Raw genomic sequence first — 27,945 nt, forward strand, 5'->3', positions numbered from 1 at the left:
ACATTTGACAGTTAATTGAAATCAGAGAAAACTCATTTTCTGGAGTCTTCTCATGACATCATGGCATTTAACTGCATTTCTTGGATTATTTGTATCAGTTTCCCCAGGCTTCTTTTTAAGTGAGGAAAGAAAGCAGCCATGTTTCAGCTGAGCCAGAACAATGAATATTACTTCTTCTTCCATAGTTTGTTTTGCCTTTTCCTTGCATTTCTTTTTGGGTTTTTAAAGTTTACCCCATTGTCGAAAACATGATTTCTTAGGCCATTTAGCCTGAATAGTCATTTTGTTAGTATTTGGTCTGTCACATAATATGTAGGTGCCAAGGATGGTAGTCCTTCTCTTGAAGAGAGCCTTTATATTAAGAGTTTTCAAAAAAATTATGACTTCCGTTTTTCTGAGCTTGAGAAGAGCAAAGCGGCAAGTGCTGCTCTTCATGACCTGACTGGAAAGCCCTGCCTTGGTTGGGCTCGTAGACCCAGTGGGACAGAAGTACTCTGTGCCAGGGACTAGGAGGCCTGCCCACGGTGCTGGTCCGGAGGGTGACTGCGTTACAACACAGCGATGGGCTTCTGGTTCTCGTCCCCCAGTGCCCTTGGGGGCTCATGTGCGCTGTGTGCAGAGGGGAGGGGCGCTTAGCGGTTCATGTGACCTGGGCTTCTCGGGAGGGCTTTTATTCTCACAAAGTGTTGCCCAGTCTAGTATTAATAGACCATGTTAGAGAATTGGAATTGTGCAGAAAGTCTTGCCCATAGATAGTTCAAAGCCGTGTGAGCTGTTAACTGTAAACTTGTATTTTAATCAAAGCACGTATGCACAGCAACGTTAACTGACATTTCATCAGTTTCCTCTATCCCGATTTAATATTGATGGGAGATTCTAGTGAACACTGTAAGATACAATATTCAGCCCATGAGTAATTGAAGTGGGCTGTATTACCTTAGAAATTAAGATTAAATCTGTAGTGACACCAAAGGCCATTCAAGGTTTAAAGTCTCAAGCCGACTATTGCCATAGTTTGCCATATAATAATACAAAATACTTTTATTTCTCTATGACAAGTGAACATATCTTTGGCTCCAGTGTCTAGACGCTACAATTGTTATATCCATTTTACTTGAAGGTGAAACGGCTCAGGGCTGCATTTTAATTTTTACTGCTTCCATCTGAAAACAGGCAACTAAGAGAAAAAACTTATAAAGGAAACACAATTTTATAGCTTTTTATTTGTTAGATTGGGTTTTCTTCCCCTCGGTATCTAGTAGTCTGTTTGTTTTAAGGGGATGTAGTTAATCATGTAAAAACGCTTGGAAATGCGTTGTCTTGGCCATTATAAATTTCTTCCTGTATTATGGGTTCAAAAATAGAATTGCGGTGTTACATTGTAGTAGTTCGTTGATTGACCTAGCTACTTAGAAAGGTTGTGAAAGCGGCTGCATTGTGGACTCTCTGGCACCTGCTTCCCAGATAGACTGCTCAAATCTTAAGAGTCGGGCCAGTTGGGTGCAATTCAGGCATCTGCCCATTTTTACTCTGTGACCCTAGGATAGTTCTTTGCTTTTATTTCCTTGTCTTGTTAAATGAAGATGATACGTTAATGTTAAACCCAGCTCACGAGGTGTTAAGGGGACTAGGGTGCAACTATCTGAGCCGATGGTCTCTGGCTAGGAACCGGATCATCCTAAAGCAGTAGGTCATGGTTTTGCATGAATGAGTTTTAAGGCATTTTTCTCCACAGTGTTAATGAACAGAATGGTAAGTTCGCTATTTATTTCTCTGAATTGGTCTAGGGACATCTCAGCGGACCAGAATTTGGTATTTCAGTCACTGCAATCAAATTCTTTACCTTATCAAAAGGTGGTCTGCTTTGCAAAGATTATGAAAGTATCAAAGGTCAGGTGTGTTCTATTTCTCATGCATGTCCAGCCTTCTAAAGAATGTCTGTTTTATGATGGAGCATAACAAATCATTTCTCCAGGAAAATAAACACTTTCTTCAGAGGACTTAACCAAGCGTTTGCACATCTGCGTATTTGTTTTAAGCCCAAAATTGACCCAAGGATCACTCACCTCCCTCTAGCCTCTCCTTTTACAGAACCCCTCCACCCCTTCCTTGCTCCCTGTTTTTCCCCCTTTTGAGGGCAGGAGTACATCGTTCCTCTGACCCCAACCACATAGCAGAACCAGTACAACTTACTGGTCTGCATTCCAGAAATGTTCATTGATCCTCAGAACACAGTGAACCGGTCCTGGCGTATCCTCACCATGCAAGTGCCTTTTAGAGATTTTGAGAGAAAGAGCTTTCACTCCCACCTGTGAGCTTGGCCATCGGTTCTTCGTAAGCTGAGAGCCTGTTCACTCTGCTCTAATCAGCTCTCCTGTCTCCAGCCTCTTCCTCTGACCCTGCACGCTGCAGCTAGAGAGAGAGCACGTGTCCACGCCGTCCCAATCAGAAAGCTGCGTTGTTTCTGCATTGCCAACTGGGCTTACTCAAAAGCTCCTGGAGTCTGTTCCTTACCTGTCTCTTCGGGATGGTTTGTTACTGTCCAACAGACTACTCTATTGTCTATATGGTGTACATAACACTAAGTTGGCCTAATCACTTCCTTTAATAGGTCTTGCACATCCCCGCCAATGTACTTTTGTCCATCCCATTTATCTTCTCTCCCTATTTAAGTTTAATCCTTCAGGGATCAGGTCAAGTTTCAAGGTTATGAGACCTTGGCAAACTGCACCTTCTCGTGGCACTTGCTGTATTTTCTGCCCGCTTGGCATTCATTGCTATTTTGCCCTCTCCGTTTTGGGTAGGTTTTATGACATACCCCTTTGTGTATGTTCTGGAAAATGCAGAATTTGGCATTTGAAATTGGGGCTCCTGATTCTGTTAAATCCAATTTCGCTTCAAAGCTTAAACCTCCTTTTGCATGCAGACGTTTGAGTTGCTTCTTAGACATGATGAGGATTGATTTTTTTTTTCCTCACACTCGAAGCAGAGAGGGACATGGGAGAATATTTTTCCTGAGAAAACTAGTCAAGAGAAGAAAGAAAGAAGAAAGTGAATGCAAAATGTATAAGAACTCTCTCCTCCCCTTTCCCGAGAAAGAGGTGGAAAGGCAGGCTTCTGACCAGAGGGATGAGAGCGGAGAGCAGACACTATTTGTATGTTTGTGAATTGGGTGTGTAACCAAGACACCCCCTGTGTAATGAGGCCATGAAACAAGCATACGTTTTAGTACGTGAATTGGCTTAAAGTCTTAATTACTACCTTTTTGGCGTTTAATAGAATTGTTTCACAAGCCCTTTTGCTGAAGTGCCAGGGTTTTTTTGTAACAGAACAACAGTACACACATCTTAGAACGCTCATTTACTAACCCAGGCAACCAGGCTCTGCTGAGCTACTGAATGAGAGGCAGTGTGAGCAGTTTCATCCCAGTGAATGATAATAGATGATTTTTGTTAAGATTGTGGAGTACCCCAGAGCGTAGTTCTATTCAATATCAATCGGCAGAAACATACAGCAAAGTTTTTGAAACTTGCCACCCGTATTCCTCTCTGTTGACCACAGTCTTTCTCTTTTCTACTGTTCGTGACCATTAATATGGTAGAGTTAAATGCACTGGCTTCACGTCACAGGAGGCAAACGGCCCCCCGTTCTAAGACAAGTGAACTGGAGAATGAGCAGGACTCCCCGAAAGCCACGGACCGGCTGCCAGTTCCTCCCTGAGCCTGCCCGCCCCGGCGTCCGCGTCTGCTGCGGGCAGCAGCCCTGAGGACCCCCTAGGGTCGGAGAAGGCCTCTGTTTTCACAGCATTTTGACATAGTCATCCATCCACAAGTAACAGGATTTTATTACTGTAATAAGTCTCATTGATTATATTTTCTGTTTTCTGCAGGCATGATACTGAGAAAAAAAATTCCCTTCCCTTCTTAAAGAATGCAGATTAGTAACATTTCAGCTTTGTCTTCTCTAAACAGAGTAACTACTTCAGTCCTTCCCCATACCATCTATTTTCCTGTCCTTAGGGCCCAGCTTCCTCTACCATGTTCTGTGAATTAGGATTGGACACAGGCCTTCGGCGTCCCGATTCCTTTGGAAAGTGGGCTAGTGCTGTTCCCCGCACTTGCGTGTCGCCTGTTAGGGGCGCTCGCTCAAAGGGGTAGATGAAATAATATTCTCATTTTACAGAAAAGGAGCTGAGGCAAAGAGAGGTTAACTCACCCAAGGTCACACAGCTAGTAAGACCCGGGCCAGAATTCAAAATTGAACATTCTTGGGGCCGACCCTGTGGATAGTGGTTAAGTTCACGCACTCCGCTTCAGTGGCCCAGGGTTCATGGGTTGGGATCCCAGGCACAGACCTAAGCACCGCTCATCAAGCCATGCTGTGGCAGCATCCCACATAGAAGAACTTGAACGGACTTGCAAATAGGATATACAACTATGTACTGGGGCTTTGGGGAGAAAAAAAAGAAGAGGAAGATGTTAGCTCAGGGCCAATCTTCCTCACCAAAAAGCATACCTTTAAAAAAAAAATTTTAAATGAGAAATAAAATTGAGCAGTCTGACTCCAGTCTTGCTTTTAATCACCACAGTGTGCCGCCTGCAGGCTCTCGTAGGGGCTGCAAGTTGATTTTTATTCCTGTTTATTCCAAGGTAGCTATTGTGAGTTATCAGCTCTCAACCTCTAGAATCATCTTTCCATCTGAAGAGAAATGTGACATTTCAACTCTCGCTAGTCTTCCTCATCTTGTTCCTGTGTGTGAGGACAGGCTCTCTTGTCTCGTTCACCACTGAATACCCTGGTCCTGGCGCGGGCCTGGCACGTAGCAGGCACACAACAAATCCTAAGGTACCTGATAGATGTAGTGACCTCGTGTAACTTTTTCTATTCCTTCCCTCAGTGCTTCTCACTATCGCGATGCTCCCATTGGCAAGGCGGAGTGTTAGGTACGTGGGAGGGAAAGTCACCCCTTAGAGCTTAGAATGAGCAGTAGGTATGAGAGCGCAGGCGAGCTTCACTACTCCGGATTCCGCCCAGTTGGTGGATTTGCCTGCTCCCTAGGCGTTTGTGGGTGGCACAGAGAGTGACAAATCTGAGTCGCCTGACGCTCCCGCTCCCAGCCCAGGTGGCAGCACTCGGCCTCGTCTCAGTGCTCCCCTGTAAACAAGTGTCCTTCTTTACCATCTATTTAGGGCCACGGTTTCACATTTTTGTGCTTTTTCCGGGTGATTCTGCTGTTTAACCCCCAAGCGCAGCGCGGGGGTGCAGTCCAGTGTCCTCAGACCAGGCTGGTGCCACGTGCCTCGTGGGGAAGATGCGCGTGTTGGGTGAGCTTCGTTCGGGCCGAGCCCTCGCGTCACCTGTGGGCTCGATGGAGTGAGTCAACCATATATGTTGAATAGGGCGTCTTTAAACAGACACATAGAAAAGAAGGTCACTATCGATTGATTGATGAAAATGTTGTGACCAGAGGCTCGTGGGAACCTAAGCCTGTATCTGCCCTGGGAGCCGTGGTTCAGTGTCGTGGAGGCTTCAGAGAAGAGAACGACCTTAAGTGACGAGAACTGACTGTAACGCAACATAAGGCGAGGGCGTACAAAGGCACGGAGTTCAGGGAGGGAGAGACGGCTTCGAATGCCTGAGTCAGGGACATTTTGTGGTGAGATGACACACGAACGGTAGGTGCGAATCTGGCTGGGAAGATACTCCACCTGCAGAAAAGAGCGAGCCTTGGCGAGGTCTGGGGACTCGGGGGCCCCTGCAGAGGTCTGCGGTGGCCTGGCTGGGCTGCAGGAGGCGTGCAGGCTGGGAAGATAAGCAAGAAGGTAATCTGAACCATTCTGTGGAGGACGATGAAGAGGGCACTAAATTCGATAGGCAAAAATGAGTCGTGAAAATGATTTGGGTGATTTGCCCAAGAGAAATGAAAATGTCAGTCCGCCTGAAGACTTGAAGGTGAATGTGGATGGCAGCTTTATTCACAGCAGCCTGAAACTGGGAACAGCCCAAAATGCGTCAGCAGGTGAAGGGCTGACCAGCCTGTGGTCTAGCCGTGCACTGGAATGCTGCTCAGCATCAAGAGGGAAGAAATACTGATATAGCAACACAGATGAATGGCAAGTGCATCATGCTGAGTGAAGGCAGCCAGACACAGCAGCACCTGCTGCATGATCTCATTGGCAGGAAGTGATAGAAAAGGCAAAGCTAATCTATAGCGGCGAAGGCAGAGAGCCATGGCATAGCGATCATTGAAAGGGGCACAAGGGAACTTTTGGGGCGATGGACACATTCTACATCTTGATTGTGGCAAAGTTACATGGATGTATCCATTTGTCAAAACTCATTTAAAAATGGGTACATTTTATTGTATAAAAATTACACAGTTTATGTGAGTGCGCTTTGTTGTATATAAATTGAAATAAATTCGTTTTAAAAGAAGCTTTAGGAGAGGAAACCTCTAGTATGTGTCACTCCTTCTCCCCCATCCTGATGAGCCAGCACCCATGAGAAAGGCAGATGAGGAAAAGCAGAAACAGAACAAGTTCCCCCACGAGATGCATTTCTTTTTTATTCACTCGAAAAATGCCGTTCTATGTGCCAAGTGTTCTTCTGGGATCTGGGGCGACGACAGTGAACAAGACGCAGTGTTAGCCCTGTCCTCAGCTGTCCCCAGTGTCTCTCATGGCCCTGGACTGCCTGTCATGCCCTCTGCCCCGTTGTGTCCCTTCTCTGTGTGTTGCCCAATTGCTCTGAGAGTGGTCTTGTTATATTTTGGTTTCCGATTCTCTCTTTAGTAGTATCTGCTCAAATTCAGAAGAATAAAAGTCTAAATGCGAGCAAACATCACCTTTACTGGAGGGTTATAGATGTTAATGCCTTCCTGGCTTCCGCTTTGGCCATATAGGAGAGAACCTCATTAGTCAAGGGCGCTGCTAAAAGCTCGAAAACGTAGCTGTTGCTCTCTCAGAGCTGGTTCCAGGGTGATGTGGTTGAGGCGGGTGGCAGGGGAAGTGGGCGGGTAAACAGCTGGGGGTGACAGCTCGCCGGAGGCTGGCACGTGGTGCTCTAGACGCTGCTTAGCAGCATCCGAGGCTCTTTTCTCACAGTTGGATGGGTTCCTAAATCTGAGGTCATTTTTTGTTTCTTTCTCACTGTCTGTCTCTCAGTGTTCTTATTAATAAGGAAGAGAGCAGAGGGTGAAGATGATCCCTTCTGCCGTGAGTGTTGGGGGAGCGGCGGGAACGGCCCGCGCCCGCCCTCTCCCTTTGGGCTAGGCTTTCTTGCTTCTCAGCACATTGCCAGGGCATCTTTCGTGGGCTGAGCCCTCTGTGGCCCGGCTCCTGACTGCTGAGTAAACAGAATGGAAGGAACGCACAAGAAAAGCACGAATACACGCAGAGGCATAATTACAAGGGAACGTTTTTTAAGCTGAAAACATTGCTCACCCGGAAAAAACTTTACAGAGAAAAGTTTAAGCTGTTTGCAGTTTTTCCCTTCAGAAATACTTTCTCACAGCGTTGATATTTCCGTAGTTCAAAAGAAATCATCCGAGTGGAGGACTAAAGTTCTGGTTAATTCCAAAAGACAGCACAGACACGCTCGGGCTTCAGAGCCCCTGATGTGCTCATAGGAAATGGGTGACCCCACTGAGGGGTTCTGGGCCCCAGGGGAGCGGCCAGCACCCAGACCCTCCGCACTGTCCCCTCTCAGCTCCATCTCCGAAGGTTCTGTTTGCAAACCCACGTGAAGCCATCACTTCTCCTGCATGAGAATGACGTCCCTCCCATGGTGGGCTTTCACCCGCCACCTGTGTTGCTGTGTTAGGGCGTTTAAACTGGAGTAAGACCCCTCCCCACCCCTCTTCACAAAGCACTGATGGAGAAACTACCCAGTAACCACCACAGTGTGAGCTCGACTGGCTCAGAGGATGTCACCCTAAGGAGGACGTCCATGCGGGGGACCAGGGGAGCCCGGGGTCGGGTGAGGGGGGCGATTTTTACACCTGTGGCTCTCAGTACCAGCCTTCAAACTATTCCCAGGCCATACTGGATCTTTCAGGGCTCTGTAGCAAATAAGAAAAATGAGGACAGCACACTGAGTTTCCAGAAAGCTAAATCGATTTTGTTCTAATATTTGCAAACTTCTTTAGAGACCTTTGCTCCCTTGAGAAATGGTCCAGCAGTAGAGCTTTTAAATCCAAAGAGCATCTCTGTTAGTTCACAGCCTCAAAGAAGCAGATGATGAGGCTGGATTAGGAGAGATGAGGCGGAGGGCGTGCTGCACGGCTGACCCATGGGGAAGGAAGACGGACAAGAACTGGGCAGACAGACTCTCGGGCTGCAGCACGGACCTGACAGACTCTGGGGCTGCAGCATGGACCTGAGAGAGCTCCAGCCGGGGCCATGGGGAGGCCGAGCCGTGGTGTCTGTCAGAGGGTCCCGATGTCCCTGTGGAATGGGCTTCAGTTAGGGCCCCGCTGTGCTGGGTCAGCAGCTGGAACAGCCTGCAGGAAGCCTCAGCACAAACGTGGTGATGGGGCCACAGGGGTGGCAGCTGGGGCTGCGGTCCCAGCAGGCGCTTCCACGGCTGTCACAGTCTAGCCTTGCACTTCAGGTCTCTCTCTCTTCACGCGGGTCCAGGGAGCAGCGCCTCCAGGCTTCCCACTGGCCTCTGCCTGGGGAGGGCGGTTGGTGGGACAAACCACAGCCCCGTCACTGCAGTTGGTTTCAGAGCCATGACTGGTCCTCGCCTCTCCCTCGTCCATATCCTGTCTAAGTTCCCCTCAGCCTCAGCTAGTGGTGTCCCCCTAACCACCTTTCTTAGGCCTCTGAGTCCTTGGCTCCCACAGCCTCACAGCCTGGGGGGCTGCAGACGGTGAGGCAGGGGAGTCCCAGGAGGGGCCACGTGGATCACAGGGGCTCCACACACATTCTTCCTTGCCCCACTTTTAAAAAAGCAGCCCTGCCTCCCCCCGCTGATCACGATGGGGACTCCTCACCTGCTGGCTGCTGGGGACACGGAGTCAAAGTGCCCTAAGCAACAATACCTCGTAGTTCATGGGACTTGCTGTGCATCTGGCAAAAGTGCACTCCCCCTCTGGGCTGGGGCCTGCAACCCTGCAGAGCCCAAAGGCGAGGAAAGAGAGGCACACAATCCATTGTTAGGTCATGGGTGGTCACGGCCCCAGAGCCACCCCGTGTACTCTTACTGAGGACACAGGACCACGCAGGGTTTCTGACTTAATGCCCGAACTGTTTCCAAGGACGGCCCCCCCATCTCTTCTGGGCTTTACTGCTAAGCTGGTGTTTCGGCTGTGCCTTTACAAGGCACAGTGCTCCATGAAGCCAGCAGCTTCCGGAAGGGGCAGTACGTGATAGGACCAGTGGAGCTCAGGATCAAGGGCCCACTCCTGCACCCCTTTCTCTCTGAAGAGGATCCCCTTGTCTCCTGATGTGCTGGGTGGGATTCCGTGCCCATGGTTCAGGCATTCAGGAAGCCCCCAGATAGCACTGCTGGCTGAGGGTCGGTGGGCAGTAAAGGCAAACCACACCAAGAATAAGTATCTGTCCTTATGAGGAAGAACCACTGGCCCTTCCAGGACAGAATGGGCCAAGTGTGGTTGACTCGCTCTCGGGGGTTGGTGGTTGTCCTTGAGGAAGGGTCCCACATCAGAGACTCAGCGTTGGTCTCCAGTGCTGATGGTTGGAAAGTCGGAGGCAGTAAGGAGCTAGATGGGCTTGGTAAGTGAGAGTCCATGCTAGGCATACATATACGTAGCCTCCATCAAGACCACCATGGCCACTCCATTCACGTGACCATCATGCCAGTTCCAGCGGGTCAGTAACAAAAGCTGACCAATGTCATTTAGCTAAGTCATTTTGTCTACTTGGTTGTTCAATGCCTCTTCCGTAGTGGATGCTTTCTGGCAGACATACGTGTGTACAAAAATCTCGTTTCCTGCCCACTCCCTTATGTCTACAACACACCTCTACCCCAGACCTCCTTGTCTTCCATCTTCCAGTCCTTTTCTTTCTTTTTTTTTTTAAAGATTAGCCCCTGAACTAACAACTGTTGCCAATCTTCTTTTTTTATCTGCTTTTTCTCCTCAAATCCCCCCAGTACGTAGTTGTATATTTTAGTTGGGGGTCCTTCTAGTTGTGCTATGTGGGACGCTGCCTCAGCATGGCCTGACGAGCAATGCCATGTCCATGCCCAGGATCCAAACCAGCGAAACTCTGGGCCACCAAAGCAGAGCACGTGAACTTCACCACCCGGCCACGGGGCCGGCCCCTCCAGTCCTTTTCTTTCCAAGCCCCTGATCAGACAGCCAGGCCACTGGCTACTGCCCAGGGATCAGTACACAGTCTCTTAGACTACTTCTTCCGCTCAGAATGGATGGCCAGGTGCACTGCTCACAGTTCCACCCGTTGGGAAGCCTGTCCCTGTCCACTGCCTTTCAGGGTAGCCCCCAATGTAGCCACCACACATTTTCAGCTTGCACCCACAGAGCTTGTTCTGCCACCAACATCTTCAACACCAGAGTCCGATGGATCCTGTGGTCCAAGCAGCGGGATTGCTTACACTGCAGCCTGGGCCTGATAGAACGCGCTTTCTACTACTTCTAACCCCACCCAAAGCGGACAGCCTTTCATGTCACCTGGTATACAGGCAGGAGGAGTCTTTGTGGATGTGAAATGTGTTGCCTCCAGAACCCAAAGAGGCCTAGCAGGCGCTGTTCTCTTCTTTGTGATAGACGATGCAAACTACAGCAATTTGTCTTTTATCCTGAAGGAGATACCTGGGCATGGCCCTGACCACTGGACCTCTTAAAACTTCCCTGAAGTGGGGGGTCCCTGGATCTGCCTACGGTTTACCTCCCACCTCTGGTGAGCAAGTCTTACAAGGCCTCTGCTTGCTAGTCACACTGCTCCCTACCTGGTCAGCACGACATCATCAGTGTAAGAGATCAGTGCGATGTTCCGTGGGAGGGCCAGGCAGTTCAGATCCCTTCGGACTAGATCATGACAGAAGGCAGGAGAGTTAACAAAGCCCTGAGGCAAAACCGTAAATGAATATTGTCCATCCAATGTTAATGCAAACTGTTTCTGATTCTCTTTTCTAATTGGAATAGAAATGAATGCATTAGCCAATTCAATGGCTGCATACCACGTACTGAGGCCTTATTAATTTGTATTAATACGATACAATATTGTATCTGACACAACAGTTGGAATTAAGACTATTATTTGGTTGGGCCTACAGTTCTCCACAGTGAATCTCCAGGATCCATCCAGTTTCTACAGGGACCAGACTGTAAATTAAATGGAGATGTGATGAGGACCGCCATCTCTGCGCTCTTTACGTCTTTAACAGGGTTACTAATCTCCGTCATTTCCCCTGGCACGCAATACCATTTTAATTTACTTTCTTAGCAAGGAGGGAGGATGGTGGGGGTGAGAGGGGAAGGTTTCACAAACCAAGGACCTAATGTGGTGGTGACTTCAGCTACCAAGTATATCAATTCCAATTAGACTCAGTGACCGGCGCAATGATCACTGGGTGAGTCCATGGACCCAGTGGGCTACTTTGAGCCAGGCTTTAGCCAAGAATTTCATTTATTATCTGACCTCAGTGAGTCGCATCTCTAACAGAGGGCCACAGTGACACCTTGGATCATGTGTATCGATGTCAATTCAGACCCTGTGTCTGTGGTCCTCAAAATGCCTGAGTATTGTCCTTTCCCATATATACAGTCACCTGACTAAATGGCCATGCGTCTCTTTAAGGAAGGACTGGGGGAATCATTACAGTACACTTTTGCTGTGGTGTTTCCGGATCCTTCTCCCTAGCGACATGGCTACCCTTCAGTTAAGGGGTTCCGGATCTGAAAGAGACTCTGGTTCAGGAACTGAGGAAAGGGTCATGACTTTCTTTGGTCAATGTCCCTTGGCTTTCCGCTCTTCCATTCTTACCTCTTGCTTGTTGTGGATGTTAAGCTGCACCGCTACTGGGTGCCCACACTCTAATGACCATCTCCACGATTCCTTGCTGGTCTCTTCTCGCATCTTGCTGCTCATCACAGTCATTGCAGCCTCCCGGTTTCTGGTGGTCATGTACTGCTACCTGGCCTCTATTACCTCATGGGGTGGGAAATGAATATTAATGAGCCTGGCTCTGACCATCCCTTTTACCATCAGCCCTGGGCTGTGGAGGAAAACCACCCCTGATCTTCCTGGTGATGCTGGCTGCTTCTCACCAGTGCATCCTGATGCCTTCAGTGTAATCCCAGGGCCCTCCCTGGAACACCTCTGGTGGGTCTTCTGGCCTCATATCAGATATGCTTTCCACACAAACTGGTGCAGCCATTATGAAAAACAGGATGGAGATTTCTCAAAAAATTAAAAGTAGAAATACCATACAACCCAGCTATCCCACTACTGGGTATTTATCCAAAGAAGTTGAAATCAACAACTCAAAGAGACATATGCACCCCTATGTTCATTGCAGCATTATTCACAATAGCCAAAATGTGGAAGCAACCCAAATGCCATCGACCAATGACTGGATAAAGATGTGGTGTGTATATGTATATACATACAATGGAATGCTACCCAGCCACAGAAAAGACAAAATCATCCCATTTGCCACAACGTGGATGGACCTTGAGGATATTATGTTAAGCGAAATAAGCCAGATAGAGAAAGACAAACACCACATGATTTCACTCATACGTGGAAGATAAACTAACACACGAACAAAGAGAAGAGATTAGTGGTTACCAGAGGGGAAGGAGGTGGGGGGAGGCAAAAGGGGCAAAGGGCACATGTATATGGTGATGGATAAAAATTAGACTATTGGTGGTGAGCACGATGCATCTATACGGAAACTAATAATAATGTACACCTGAAATTTCACAATGTTATAAACCATTATGACCCCAATAAAATAAAAAAGATATACTTTCCAGCATGACCATTCCCCTCAGGCTCTTCATTCCTTCCTGGACCATCTGTTGGGGCGACTCAGGCATTTTCACCTCCCTCAGCGTTGGCTACGGCACTTCCCGGCTTCTGAGAGCCACCTCAGCAGGAGTTTGCCACACCCCCCCCCCCCCCCAGGCCTTGCCGGGGTGTTAAGTCCCGTAAAGTGCTCCAAACAGAGGAGTTCTTGCTTTTCCAATCTCATGTTCTAGGCCCCTTGACCAAGCCTCTCGAAATTCAAACCCAGAGATACTCTCCTAGCTCCTGCTGGAACACGCTGGCTAGTTCTGGCAACTCCTTTGGAATATAGTCAGTTTCCTCCGTGATCAGGTGCCGTCTGTGTGCAGCCATATGATGTGCGGATGGAGCCCCAGTTCTCAGCCTGGCAGCTCCTGAGGGGGACGCCTTGCCTTGCAGGACGGAGGCCCCTGCGGTCTGTTTCGGCAGAGGGACAGGGCCACTTCTGCAAGTTCTGAGGGATTAGGGGCGTCTGCAGAGCCAGGATCCTCAGACATCTTCCAGCCGGATGTCCCCATCCCATGCTTGGGGGCCGTGTTTCCCCAGCCAGGGCAACGACCTTAGCGGCGTGGCAGACCTGCCTTGACTGAATATGTAAACATCTCTGAAGTTCTGTGACTCTCAGGTCCTCAGTCCAGTGTGCAGCTGTGTGAGTCGTCCCACTGCAGGAAATACGGGCCTCTTTGTAAGGAGGCCCTCTGCCTCTCCCCTGGCCTTTAACTGCTCATGAGGGCCCGTAGTCTGTTATCGCTCTGCAAGGCCTCAAGACAGCTTAGCAGTCACCAAGGACTCCCTGCTCCCTGCAGGCACTGTATTCCTGTTAAAATCCCGCGTCTGAAGGATGGTTTCCACCAACAGGACCTTTTGCTCTGATCACCACTGGTGAAATCTGCAGCAACGGGGCTGCCACCGTGCACAGGCACGATGCATGCATCGCACGCCCGTCTGGGCCCTGAGCCATCCTGCCCCTCACCCCGTCTTATTTCCTTGGACCGCTCCTGGTGCCACTTGTGTTGGTTCACGTCCTCTGTGAGGGAAACACTACAATGGGTCAGATGTGCCTGGGATGCGCTGGGGGAGATGCTGTGAGGGATCACGGAGGAAGAAGCAGGAGGAGGTAGGCACGGTGCAGGCCTCCGCCTGAGGGAGAGGGCAGGAAGGAGGACGAAGAGGAAGGGTCTCAGACTGCAGGTCATCCTGAGGAAGTTTCTGCCAGGCCAACGGGTGGTCTTGAAGGACAGAGGAGCTGCGCGTCTCTCGGGAAAGGGTCTGAGTGAGCGCTCCATGCTGCCATTGGCCGGGGCAGCTCGTGGGAAAAGTGACCCCAGCACCAGCAGAGTGGTGGATGCAGAGAGGGGAGCAGCGGGGGCTCTGTCAGCTGAGCTTCCTGCAGGGAGAGAGCTGAGGGGTGCGTTTCCACAGCGGTCAGCAAAAGGCCCCTCCCTCCTCCGCCATGGGCTCCAAGGACGGTTGACTGTGAAAGAAGAACAGCTTGAGAAGCTCCCCCAGGAGGGCTCCACGCGGGCAGAGACAGGACGCTCCTGGCCAGGGCAGCAAAGCAACTCAAAACGCAGCTGGCCTAAGGGAGGTAAGTCAGAGAAGGACGACCACGGTGTGGTCCTCTTCCATGTGGAATCTAAAAAGCCAAGCTGGGAAATAGCAGAATGGCGGTTCCCAGGATGGGGGTGGGGGAAACGGGGAGATGCTGGTTAAGGGTAAAAGCTTCCAGCTGTGAGATGATTAAGTTCTGGGGATCTAATGTACAGCATGGTGACAGTAATTTACAATACTGTATTGTATACTTGAAAGTTGCTAAAAGAGTAGATCTTAAATGTTAACTCCACACACACAAAAGTAAATATGTGAGGTGATGGAGGTGTTAACCAACCCTATTGTGGTAATCATTTCACGATATATACCACGTGGACTGAGCCATCACGCTGTATACCTTAAACTTGCCCAGTGTTATAGTATCTCAGTAAGGCTGGGGGGGAAATCCTGAGCTGGTTGGCAAAGCCACACTTTTTCAGGCCCTCTTAGTCCAGTGTCAATAATGTAGCATCGTGACTTGGTTCTTACCATCCTGAAGCCACCGAGTGTATATGGTGTGTAACTCCATTGTGAGAAAGGCCTTCATTAGCCCCAAAAGCGTATGGGATGGTATGACAATGTCCAGAGGGGTGAGGCCGCAGGCAGCTTTGGGGCAGGTGTTCATCATTATTTGTATTTTTAAATCCCGTGATAGCTCCCAGCCTTGACATATTTGGAAACTTGATATCTTTTCCTCCCAACTCTGATCCATTTTTATCCAGCAAGGGCCTGATGAGACGGGGCTGCTGTGCACAAGTTTAATGAGGGAAAGTGGGGTGGAGAGATCGCGCACCTGGGATGCTGTGTGTCCAGGTGACGCTGGAGGGATCTCAGCACCCGGGGTCAGTAAGAGGACACTGAGTGCTCTCAGGCCGTGGGGGCGCGGAGCACAAGAAAAACCAAGGATGAAAAGGATCACAGATGAACTCCCTCCTTCGGCCGGAGTTCAGGCCTGTGCATCCGTTTGTCCGGGTGGTCTTGTAACAGCTTTAACTGCAACCATGTCTCCAGGGCCTGAGTATTCAGTAGGAAGGAAGGACCGGCTTCCTAAGAGGCATAATGTAGCACTGGCTGGATGGCTGGCTTTTCATGGGAATGTTCTAGATCCAGAGGAAGCTGTGGTGTCTGCAAAGGGAGAGGATTTTGAGCAAGTCATTGAACCCGTCTGCCTTCGGTTCTCAGTCTTAGAAGCTGCTTTATGATGGGTTGCAAAGACATAATGCTCCGGACTCCTCCCTTTGCCTCCTCCCTCATGCAAATCAACACCAGCCTCTTTGCTCAGGACCATATGGTGTGTCGCTAAGATTCTCTCTTACTGGTTTTCTGTCATCCGGAGTCTTCCTGGGGTCGCCTAAAACTATGCACCGAGCCTTACTTACTCGTGATCTGTGCTCCACAGGGAGGAAGTGGCAGTCCCAAGGCTAAGGAAACTTCCAGAATCCACGAGCTCACCCTCCCTATGCAACCGAGACAACCGCCCTCAACTCCAGGTCTACTTGGTAGGCGGACTCTGGCCAGAGGGACGCACACCCACGCTGGGAGGAGCCTGCCCCTCTGTCACCTGCATCACTGGCTAGAAATTTGTGGGGAACAGGTTGGCAGCCAATTGTGGCCCAAGGCAGGGCTTTTCAAAAAACACTCAGCAGGGGCTGGCCCCGTGGCAGAGGGGTTAAGTTCACGCGCTCCGCTGCGGCGCCCCAGGGTTTCCCTAGTTTGGATCCTGGGCGCGGACTTGGCACTGCTCGTTAGGCCACGTTGAGGCGGCGTCCCACATGCCACAACTAGAAGGACCTGCAACTAGATATGCAACTAAGTCTGGAGGGCCGGCGGCGGCGGTGGGGGGGTGGGGGGGTGGGGGACGGGGGGGGGCATGTTGGGGAGATAAAGCAGAAGAAAAAAGATTGGCAACAGTTGTTAGCTCAGGTGCCAATCTTTAGGAAAAAAAATGCTTAGCAGCTGAACTCTTTCTCCAAACAAAATCTTACCTAAAACTCATCTGGAAAGCAGATACAAGGCGGCCTTACTGCGGGGGAAGTGAGCGCGGGGGCGCTGCTCCTCGCCCACTCGGGACACCTCCTCCATGAAGGGTGGGGACGCTGGTCCAGAGGTGCCTTCCTGTGTTCACCCCTAAGGGGCGGTCACGTGGCCTCATGCAGGTCGCAGACGCGCTTCGAGCCTCAGTCTCTTCCTCAGTTGACATTCATGCATCACCCAGGGCCTGGCTCTGTGGACACAGTGGAAAACAAGACACGCAGAGGCCCGGATTCCAGGGGGATGTAAGGGCCTGAGGGAGGGAGGCTGCGGAGCGCACTGGCCCGGCTGCGAGGCATCCCTGGTGGAGGGCCCTGGGTTCCACACTGCTCCAGGCTTGGAGAATTTCAGGAGTTGGAGAGGAGGTGGGCACCAGCACAAAAAACTGTGACTCATGGGGCTGGCCTTGTGGCTGAGTGGTTAAGTTCGCGTGCTCTGCTGCAGGCGGCCCAGTGTTTCGTTGGTTCGAATCCTGGGCGCGGACATGGCACTGCTCATCAAACCACGCTGAGGCGGCGTCCCACATACCACAACTAGAAGGACCCACAATGAAGAATATACAACTATGTACCGGGGGGCTTTGGGGAGAAAAAGGAAAAAAATAAAATCTTTAAAAAAAAAAAAACTGTGACTCAAAGGCCCTGTGGTGGAAAAGAATCTGGCACATTTGAGGCACAACGAAAGTCCAGGCAGCCTGGAGCCCAGAGAGATGAAGGGAGCATCGTCTGAATGCAGAGGAACGGAATGGCTGGCGGGTGCACATCTGAGACCACGTTGTGAGTGGGGAGCTTTGAGAAGCCCTGGGGTTGTTAATAAGTCAGAGCTGCCTTTTCTAGAAGGTCTCTCTGGCAGCAAGTGTAGAGAAAGGATTGGAGGGGGCAAAAGGCTATTGTAGGGACAACAGTCACCCAGAGGCAAGTCACAGACGAGGAGAACACAACAGAGGGAGAGAGCTATGCCTTGCTTGTAAACAGGAAGGTGCAAATTAAAACCGCAGTGAAATGCGATTCACACCCACCCAGTTAGCAACAGTGGAAAAGCTGTCAATACCTTTTTGGTGAGAATGTGGGAAAACAAGCTCTCAAACTCTGCAGGAAGACAAGTTAGCAGGATCTCGTGAAGCTGACGATGTGTCTTGTCAGCAGTTCTGCTTCTGGGGGGGTGCCCCATGGATGCCCATCCAGATGCCAGAGAAGGCGAGTCCAAGAATGTTTATCACAGCATGGCTTGTGATGCAAAAAAAAGAAGAAGGAAATAACCTGAATGCCCATCAAGCGGGGAATAGATGTGTGAATTGGGGTAAGTTCATACCATGGAGTCTGTGCAGCAATTAAGATAAACTGGAACCCTGTGCCAGCAGAGCTCCAACCCAAAACAGAACATGAAGTGAAAAGAGCTAGCTGCAGGCAGAAGGACTACGTGAAATTTGGTGTCACTTCTATAACATTTTAAATGCAAAATGCTATGTATTGTCAGACTTATATGTATGTGGCAGAAGTATCCAAAACAGCAGGGAAGGAACCAGCTTTAGAATAGTGGTTCCCCTGAGGGAGAGAGGATGGATGACAGGATTTAGAAAGTCATAAAGAGGGTTTCCACCACATCATATTCTCATCCTTTAAAAATTTTGATGCATTTAATGGCTAACGTGAGCATTTATAAAATCTGAGTGGTAGATGCACCCAGGTGCAGACATGGCACTGCTTGACAAGCCATGCTGTGTAGGCGTCCCACATATAAAGTAGAGGAAGGTGGGCACGGATGTTAGCTCAGGGCCAGTCTTCCTCAGCAAAAAGAGGAAGATGGGCGGGATGTTAGCTCAGGACTAATCTTCCTGAAAAAAAAAATTGTTTCGGGAGAAAAAAATGTTCCACATAATCCAGAAAGGGATTCCACAGAAGCAGGCACAGTGGAGATGAGGGCAGCAGAATGGACCAGATATTTGATGTTATAAAGTGGAGAAGGGGGGCGTCAATCCTTGCCTGCCTCCAGTTTCTGGCGGGACAACCAGATAGATGGTGGAGACAGGACACGGAGAGAGGGGGTGTGGGGCGGGGTCAGGGCGTCAGGTTTGAGCGTGTTGAGTCCCAACAGCAGGGAGTCATGGAAACACAGCTGTCCGGGGCGTTGAACGCCGAGGTGTGGTCCAGGCTGGAGAGGCAGCTCCCCGGCAGTGATGATTTCAGTTGGGGGCAAGGTCGCCCACCGGAGGGGCGTGAGCGGGAAACAGGTCATCTGACCAGCGCTGCTGCGCTTCACGGGCAGGCAGAGGAGAAGAAAGGGCAGAAAAAAAGAGATTTTGAAATATCAGTCTATCGGAGCAGCCAAATTCTATAAAGCCAACAGAGGGGAAATGTTTGCAACAAATAGAAGATTACAATTTTTAATGTGGATTGCATTATTACAATGAATAAATAAAAGGCACTAAGACCCTGAACCCAGTAGGTAAATTGCTTGAACAAAGCAAATGACGTGAGTGCAAACACATGGAAAAAACGTCAATCAAAGATTTGGCGTTTAGATTGCTCTCCTATCAACGGCTGGCACGGTGCCGCCAGTGGCCATTGGGGTTTCTCTCTAACGGTTCTGGCCGGGGAGGGGCCGTAAAGGGGGGGGCTTCTGACTTCCTGTGAGGCGGAAATCAGCAGTCTTTTTGGGAAGGAGCTCGGCAGTAGGCGCCAGAGGCCTTAAGATATGTCACTCTGCTCACATCTAGTAATTCCACTTCGGGTAAATTCTGGAATGGTGAAAACGCTTTACGCCAAAGATAGTTACATTTGTAGCAGCAAAAAAAGAGAAAGAAAGAATGCGCAATAAGTCAAGCAAATGATAGTCTCTCCACTGCAGAAACTATGTAGTTCTAACAGATGATGCTTACAAGGTTTGTAATAAGACGAGGAGATGATCACGTTGTAATATTATGAGGAGAAAACCAGGGTTTTTAATTATAGCTGGAGAATGATCTCGGCTGTACATCTGCAAACCAACAACCACCAAAAAAACTTATATCTTGAAAGCACGTCAGAAGGAAATACACCAAAATGTTAAGTGGTTGATTTTTTTCCTTGTCATTTTTCTGTATCTCCTGAGTTTTCTATAATGTATTCTTTAATAATGGAGCACATGTGCGCCTTATTTTCTAAAGAAAAGTTAATGGTAAGGCTTTTCACTCAAAATGTGGGTTTGTGCATTGTTTGGTTATGTTGGGGGGGGGCCAGTCCCCCTGGTGTGAGAAGCAGCATGAAGCCGGAGAGCCTGGGACCGTGGCTGTTCTGGCCACCATGTGACTTTCAGTGCATTGCATTTGGGGTTCAGCTTCAGTTGCTTTTTTGTTATTCCCCAGGGAAAGCAATGGTCTTCATTCTTTATCACATCTCCCGACGAGCCCATTCAAGCCAGGAGAGCACAGGAGATCAACCCTGAGCAAGGTCCCAGACAGGCCAGCACCAGGCATGGCTGGACTTCGTGCAGTACGGCAGCCACGAGCCGCATAAGCTCTACACGCTCAGCTTCAGTGGCCCAGGTTCATGGGTTTGGTTCCTGGGCACGGACCTGCACTGCTCATCAGTGGCCGTGCTATGGTGGCAACCCACGTACAAAATAGACGAAGACTGGCACAGATGTTAGCTCAGGGCGAATCTTCCTCAGCAAAAAAGAAAAAAAAAGAAAAAGAAAATTTACGGTTCAGTTCCTCAATTACGCTCGCCACATTTCAAATGCTTGATAGCCACACGTGTAGTGACTATGCTCTTGGACAAACAGAACATTTCCATCATCGCAGAAACTTTTATTAATCAGCACTAATGGAGAAAATTAACTGGCTTTTCCCATCTGCAAAGATGGCTCAATGTTGAAAAATTATAAAGGAAGTGTACATTAACAGATTAAAGGGGAAAATGTAATCATCTCAATGGACGTAGACAAAGCATTCAGGGAATTCAAGATTTATTCATACAAAAATAAATTCACCAATAATAGACCATGGGAAAGTATAAAGAAAAAAGAACCGATTCATAATAACAATAAAAACTACAAGGTACCCAGGAATAATTTCAGTAACATAGGCGCCCATACCTTTGTAGAGAAAATTGCAAATCATTATTAAAAGAAATAAAAGACAACCTAAAGAAATCTAGAGATATGTCATGTTCCCAGATGGGAAGATTCAACATTATAAAGATGTCAATTTTCCACAAATTAATCTATAAATCTATAAATTCAAAGCAATTCTAATAAAATTTCCCATATGGTTTTTTGTGGGACTTGACAAGCTGATCCTACCGTTTATCCAGAACAATTAAGGACCAGTGATAGCTAAGATATCCCTAAAGAAAAAGAAGAAGGGGAGAAGAGACTTGCCTACCATTCTTTCATTCATTCAACAAACACCGAGTGTGTACCATGTGCTGTGGCTTTAGGTGCTGGGAACCGACAAAATGGCCAGCAGTCCCTGCCTTGTGGAGCTCAGTCCTGTTCCAAATACCAGACTTGCTGTAAGCTGTAATAACTGAGATGCTGCGGTGTGGGCACAGGCACAGATGAGCAGAACAGAGAGCCCAGAAACAGAAACTGGACATGCGCTGCAATCTGATAGAGGAAAAGGATGTCCGCATGCAGAAAAAAATTCCTCGCCACACCCCAAAACCAGTCCTAGGTGGAAGAAAGACCGAAAGTGAAATATAAAACTTTAAGAAGAAAAGATAGAAGGATATGTTTGTGACCTTCACATAGGGAAATAAGATGTGAAAAGCACAAACCATTACAAAATTGTTGACAAATTTGACTAAAGAAAAGCCGAGTGTAAATTGATTCAACGACAGGAAACGCAATGAGGCAAAATTTGAGCATTGAAATGTGCTTGCCCATGGCCGTCACAATTCCCCTCTGAGGTGGAGAAGGAAACTGTCCTGTACATGAGCACAAAGAGAGTTGTGTAAGGAAAGCCGTTGCACAGAAAGTAGATTAGGAGTTGCCTAGACTGCCCTGGGGCCAGGAATTAATTATAAATGGGCACCTGGGGCCTGGCCCGGTGGCACAGCAGTTAAGTGTGCATGTTCCGCTTTGGTGGCCCGAGGTTCACCGGTTTGGATCCCAGCTGTGGACATGGCACCGCTTGGCACGCCATGCTGTGGTAGGCGTCCCACATATAAAGTAGAGGAAGATGGGCACGGATGTTAGCTCAGGGCCAGTCCTCCTCAGCAAAAAAGAGGAGGATTAGCAGTAGATGTTAACTCAGGGCTAATCTTCCTCAAAAAAAGGGCACTTGGATTTTACTGGAGTGATAGAAATGCATGAAACTTGGACTGTGATCATGGTTGCACAACTTGGTAAATTTGCTAAAAATCATTGAATCGTGTACCTAAAGTGGGTAAACTATGTGGTATGTGTTACCCCTAAACAAAATTGTTTTACAATTGTCATTGCAGCCTTATCTGCAATAATAAAAAAATTGGAAACATCCAATAATTTTATAAATTGATTGCAGAAGAGATTCAACTGAATACAACACAGTGGTTCAAGCAAATAAACCAGAACTACTTATATCGACATGAATAAACCTCCAAAATGAAAAATAACAGCTGAGGGAGTAAAGAACTTGCAAAATAATACAAATAATGTAAATGGTCACATTTATATGATGTTCAAAAACATACAGAACGATGCTATATAATGCTAGAGTATATAATGTTTCCGAGTACATGGAAATGCAGCGATGGCACACAAATATGCACAGGAATGATAAGCACCAAATTCAAGACAGAGACTGTCTCTGGAGAGCAAGGAATGGAAACACAACTATAACCACATGTTTCTTCTCATTAAGACAAAATACTGAAGCGAACGTGGCAAGATGTTAAAATTCAATTCAAGTGTTTGCTATAATATTCTCTGTAATTTTCCATATACTTGAAATAGTTTGTTATAAATTTAAAAATGCAACATGGAAATATATTTCATTTCCCTTTCCAGTTACAGGTGATAGCCACCGCTTTTCCATCTTCCATCACAAAGAGCTCCAACTGCCCGGGTGCGAGTGCAGGCGAGTTTTACCTGTATTTTATCCTCATCGTCAACTGCGTCCTGGTTGCTGGCCCCAGGCTGGGCCCGGCTAGACTTTGGGGAGCCCCACGGGGACGCGGACAGCCAAGGGCGGACAAAGTCGGAGCGCGGTCAATTGTCTGGGGCCCCGGTCAACACATGCCGTGTGCAACAGTGCCACCTAATGGTCAGTGTCGGTGCTTACATGCGCTCGAGGGGCGAGGGGCTGGGAAGCGACCTGGAACAGCACCTGCCCCCGTTTGGTGGCCTGTTCTGCCAGCGGCTCTCACGTGAAAGAGAACGAGGGACTCTGGCCTGGAGTGGTCCAGAATCCTTGGAAGGGAGTTGATCAGCTCCCTTTTCCATTAACCGAAGCAGCTGACACCCTCCCCCCTCGGAAGACCGAACCCAGGCCAGAGAATTTCCACTGTACTTTTCCTCCCTTCCAGGAGTTAAAGGAACCGAGCTTTGAGTCCTGAAGTCTTCGCCCAGCATCCTCGACAACACCAAGGTGGGGTCTGAAGGCCTTTAAAATAATGGCTCAAACCCACAGTTGAAGTCGATTTCAGGGGAAGAAATATTTCCGTGGACGGATAGCAAAGACTGCACGGGGTGGGAACACAGGCTTTTTTCATTTCAAAGCAAGTTGGTTAGCGATGCTACATAAATGTGTGGGGCAGTTTTTAGAAATCGTAGAATGTCAGGGCCACACAAGACCCTAGAGTTCGTATTGCCAATTCCCCGCAGGCATTTGGACGTCTTAAAATGTCCGAGAGCATCCATGAGACTCAGACAAAACTGACTCCATGACGCTAGTATTTCCGGCACTGCACGTGGCAGGACAAGGGAAACGGGATGGCTCCCCAGGCAGGCAGCATGCCGCGAGACGAGCAGACCCGCCTCCTTCCACAGCCATCTGTCCATTCTCTAAATCTGCATAATAACAGGCCAGTCACAAAACCGACTGCTTGCTTGCCGCGACGCTGGAGTCATCACCAGCCTGAGCCTTTAAAAATTACCGAAAATCAACATCTTCGTATGAAGGTCGTTAAGTGAGTGGTGCAGGAGAGCCAAGTTCATCAGTCTATTAGAGGCTTTCAGAGGAACAGAACCGACAGGAGAGAGAGAGAGTGATTTATTACACAGCACCGGCTCTCACCATTATGAAGGCTTGGAAAGGCCTGAGAACTGGAAGAGGCGGCAGGCTTGGAATCCAGGAAGAGCCCATGTTTCAGTTGGAAGGCTGTCAGGCAGGAAGAACTCTAACTCTGGGGAGGACCGGCCCTTTCAGTCTATTCAGGCCTTCCCCTGATTAGATGAGGCCCACCCACATTGCCGAGGGCAACCTGCTTGACTCATTCTACCAATTCAAATGTCAATCTCATCCAGAAACACCCTTACAGACACACCCAGAATAATATTTGACCAAATATCTGGGCACCCTGTGGCCTAGTCAAGTTGACACACAAAATTAACCATCACAATCTGACAGTTAACCCCCTGGAGGGTGAGGGTAGGAGCTGAGGGAGGCAAGTGCCTTCTGGGCCCCACAGGTGACCCTGTGCTGTAGACCCCTCCCCAAGGCCTTGGAGTGGCCTCGCTGCCCTGACCAAGGGCCTGATTCCCTACCGTCTGGATTCCTGTTTTCTATTCTGGGAACATGGGTTGCCAGGTGTATAGAGAGACCGTTCTCGCTCCCTTCTCCAGGAGCTGTCTTGGGCACGGTGGACACTGGAGCAGGAGGAGGGTGGGGCCAGTTCTTGCAGCCTTTCTGGAGCCTTTTGGCCTGGGCATTTGCCTTCAGGGACCCAAGAGGAATCACGGTGACCAGCTATCCTGTTTGCCTGGGACTGAAGGGTGTCCCAGGGATGTGGGACTTTCAATGCTAGATTTAGGACAGTCCTGGGCCACCTGGATGATGGCCAGCCAAGGATCTCTGCCCTGCCTGAGGGGCTTCGAGTGGCTCCAGTTTCTTCACCTCCCTCAATTTAGATCCTGGCTCAGCCCTGGACCCACAGAAGTGCCCAGTGGTCTCGTGGCGGAATGGCTATGAGGCCAGGTCAGCTGCAGCTGCGCATCCCAGATGTGTGTTCTCAGTGGTGACGGATGTTCAGCAATGCTTCGGCAGCCCTCGATGTGGTAACAATACCGTCGTGGGGCATAACCCCCCAGATGGGCCGAGAACAGCCAACCCTGCCCACGACCCGCAGCCACGCGCAGACTGTCACCAGCAAAGGGCTCTGTCCTGGGCGAGACCCGGCTGCGCCCTCTTCGGCTCCCAGACAGCTGGCGCCGCTCACTTATCTCAGAAAGCGGAGCGGTTTCCCTCCCACCGGTCCCCTCCCCGTGCACCACGCGGGTCCCCACGCACCTCTCGCTCACGTTGCAGCTTTAACAAGAGCCCCGAGATGGCAGAACCGGAAAGGACCACGGAGCTCTTGTAGCCAAGGATTTCCAAAGTGTGATCCTTGCCCCACTGAGAGACGCAGGAAGATTCGGGAGGTTACACAGACCAGTTTTCTTTTTTCTTTTTCTTTTAAAGAGCTCTGCTGAGGTATGATATATTTAAAGTGTGCATCTGCGTACATCCGTGAAACCATACCCACAGTCAAGATGCTGACCTCTCCAACCTCCCAAATTCCCTCCCACGCTTTGGGGATCCCCCCTCCCTTATGTCTGGGTCACTTTTCATCTGCTTCCTGGCACTAGAGATTAGTTTACGTCTTCTGGAGTTTGATAGAAATGGCATCATATAGTTTGTACTCTCGCTTGGCTGGCCCCTGCCACTCAGCATCATGATTTTGAGATTCACTCGTGCTGCGCACACCGAGAGTTCATCCCGCCATCCTGCAGGCCCCCGCTGCGCTCACGGACTCAGTGGAATCGAGAATAACAAGGCGCGGCCCTCCCTCGGCCACCAGCAGTGGAGGAGCGGGGCCCCAGAGGAGATGAGGACAGTGAGACAAGCCGCCCTGGGGGATTTCCCTGCGGGCGTCTGGAAAGGGGTTACAAGCCAGAGACTCTGAGTGACGTGGCCCAGGGCGTCCAGAGGACAACTGCCACTCTGGATGAAATATGAGGCTGAGCCAGCTGGAGCGTGAACCCTGAGGGCAGGGGCCTCAAGGTCAGGTCCTGGGGCGGAAGAAATAGGGGACCCCTCTTGGCACGGCGGCTCCTCGATGACTCTGGGTAAAGGAGCAGAGCGGAGCCTCCCCAGGGCCCCAGCAGCACTCTGCCAAGGAATCAGAGGTCAGCAGAGCCATAAATCAAGTGCATTTGCACCAAACAGCTCATGAAGAGTTATGTTGAACATGACTTGGCCGAAAAACTCCCTGGAGCTGAATCAACTCAAAGAATGCAGACAGAGAATGGGGAATGTCCATCTCTCTCCTCTTCCAAGCGGGAGGGCGGGAGGCCCCAGGGCCAGTCTCCATGTGGGAGCTGCCTCCTTTCTCTGCATTCTCGTGAGCCCAGAGGTAAGTGTCACGGCCCAGGGTGCCACCAGGCTGTGGGTCTTCATGGAACAGCCCCTGCAACCAGCAGAGCTGGAGTTGTAGTGGGGCCTCCCAAGATCCTTCAACCTGCCCGGGAACCAGGGCCTGCACAGGATTTTCTGGCAGTGGGACAGCATGATGCTCACCTGGACTGTGACGTCACTGATGTCAACCTGGTGCTCCCCAGACCCCGCTCCATGAGGACACTTTCAATTAAATATGCATGCAGGTGTGGAAAGATCTGCTCTTTCCAGACCTCTTTCTTCAGTGTTATCAGAGGTCTATTCAAAATGTCCGAATTTTCTGAATCTTTTATCAGGAATGTGTATTTATGACTTTTTTAAAGCCAGCACTGTTTAGCAAGGCATTTTTTTTCTTGTTACCAAAGTTATTAACTATAGAAGATTTGGAAAAATAGACACCAAAAAGGGGAGAGGGCCACCTGTAATCATTACCCCACTCCCCAGAGGCGTTCTCTTGGTCCATTAGTGAATTTCCTGTGGTTCTTTTCTATAAATATAATATGCATTTTTTAACAAAAAAGAGATCATATGGTACATCCTTTTTTTTTTTTCTAAGTATACTTTTTGGTGAGGAAGAGTGATCCTGAGCTAACATCTGTTGCCAATCTTCCTCTTTTTTTTTTTCCTCCCCAAAGCCCCAGTGCATAGTTGCATATCCTGGTTGTGGGTCCTTCTAGTTCTTCTGTGTGGGACGCTGCCTCAGCATGGCTTGATGAGCGGTGCATGGGTCCGCACCCAGGATCCCAACCAGAGACGCCTGGGCTACCAAAGCAGAGCACGTGAACTTAACCACTCGGCCACGGGGCTGGCCCTGGTACATTCTTTTGTATAATCTATTTTTTTACTTTATAGTATATGCCCAACACTTCAATGTCATTAACATCCTCCTACAATATCATTTTAGTGGCCTACGGTATTTTATTAAATGGATGTTCCTTTAACTCATTGCTTCTTTAAGTTATTCCTTCCTTCGAGGTTTTCGATCAGTAAATATTTCTCTCTCATTCACCACTGGCAAATTGTGGTAGTGCCCTTCTCCGGATGTAACCACCATACGCAGACACACAGTAGGATCGCACCTCCCTGCCCCCAGGGAGTTGGGTGTTTCCATGTCACTTGTTTTGACCAATGAAATGTGAGCAGTGCTGACATCTGCGCAGAAGTTTTAAGAGCCAGTGCACATTTGAGAACATTCTCCCTTCCACTGGGAAGCTGGAGACAGAGCCCCCCGCAGCCTGGGTCTCGCATGCGCAGCCCCAGCCAGCCTACCATGGACACACAGCCCCGGGGAAGAGAGCTCTGTTGTCCTAGCCAGTGGGATTCAGGCAGCCCCAGCCAGCCTACCATGGACACACAGCCCCAGGGAAGCGAGCTCTGTGGTCCTAGCCAGTGGGATTCAGGCCTGTTTTGTTTCTGGAACATCACCTCTCTGGTCCTGCCCGACTGGCCTCAGGGCTGATGGAGAGTCAAGGTTAAAGACAGTCCCCACCCTCCCAGTGTCTGAGGGCCTAAATACAGGCCTGAACATGAGGAAAGAGATCAATAAGGAACAGCAAAAAACCATTCAGGTGCTGGCCTGGTGGCGCAATGGTTAAGTTCACGTGCTCCACTTCAGCAGCCTGGGTTTTGCAGCTGCAGATCCTGGGCACAGACATGGCACTGCTCAGCAAGCCACACTGTGGCAGCGTCCCACACAGAAGAACTAGAAGGACCTGCAACTAGGATATACAACTAGGTACTGGGGCTTTGGGGAGCAAAAAAAAGAGGATGATT

At 49.3% G+C, this 27,945-nt stretch overlaps 1 long non-coding RNA gene across 3 annotated transcripts; it reads right to left on the reverse strand.

The window, feature by feature from the left end:
- Positions 1-71: 71 nt before the first annotated feature.
- Positions 72-27,873, reverse strand: LOC123285142 (uncharacterized). Of its 3 annotated transcripts, XR_011502604.1 has the most exons (6): positions 22,668-27,873; positions 17,667-17,842; positions 16,571-16,809; positions 11,970-15,710; positions 10,933-11,011; positions 72-9,113 (listed from the first exon to the last, which is right to left on the reverse strand). It is a non-coding gene; the product is annotated as an uncharacterized lncRNA (long non-coding RNA). The 3 variants fall into 3 exon arrangements; XR_011502603.1 differs by having other exon boundaries at positions 72-11,011; XR_006526663.2 differs by having other exon boundaries at positions 72-15,710; positions 22,668-27,871.
- Positions 27,874-27,945: the final 72 nt, after the last annotated feature.

The sequence above is a fragment of the Equus asinus genome, chromosome 1, assembly GCF_041296235.1.
Source record: "Equus asinus isolate D_3611 breed Donkey chromosome 1, EquAss-T2T_v2, whole genome shotgun sequence".
NCBI classification, from domain to species: Eukaryota; Metazoa; Chordata; class Mammalia; order Perissodactyla; family Equidae; genus Equus; species Equus asinus.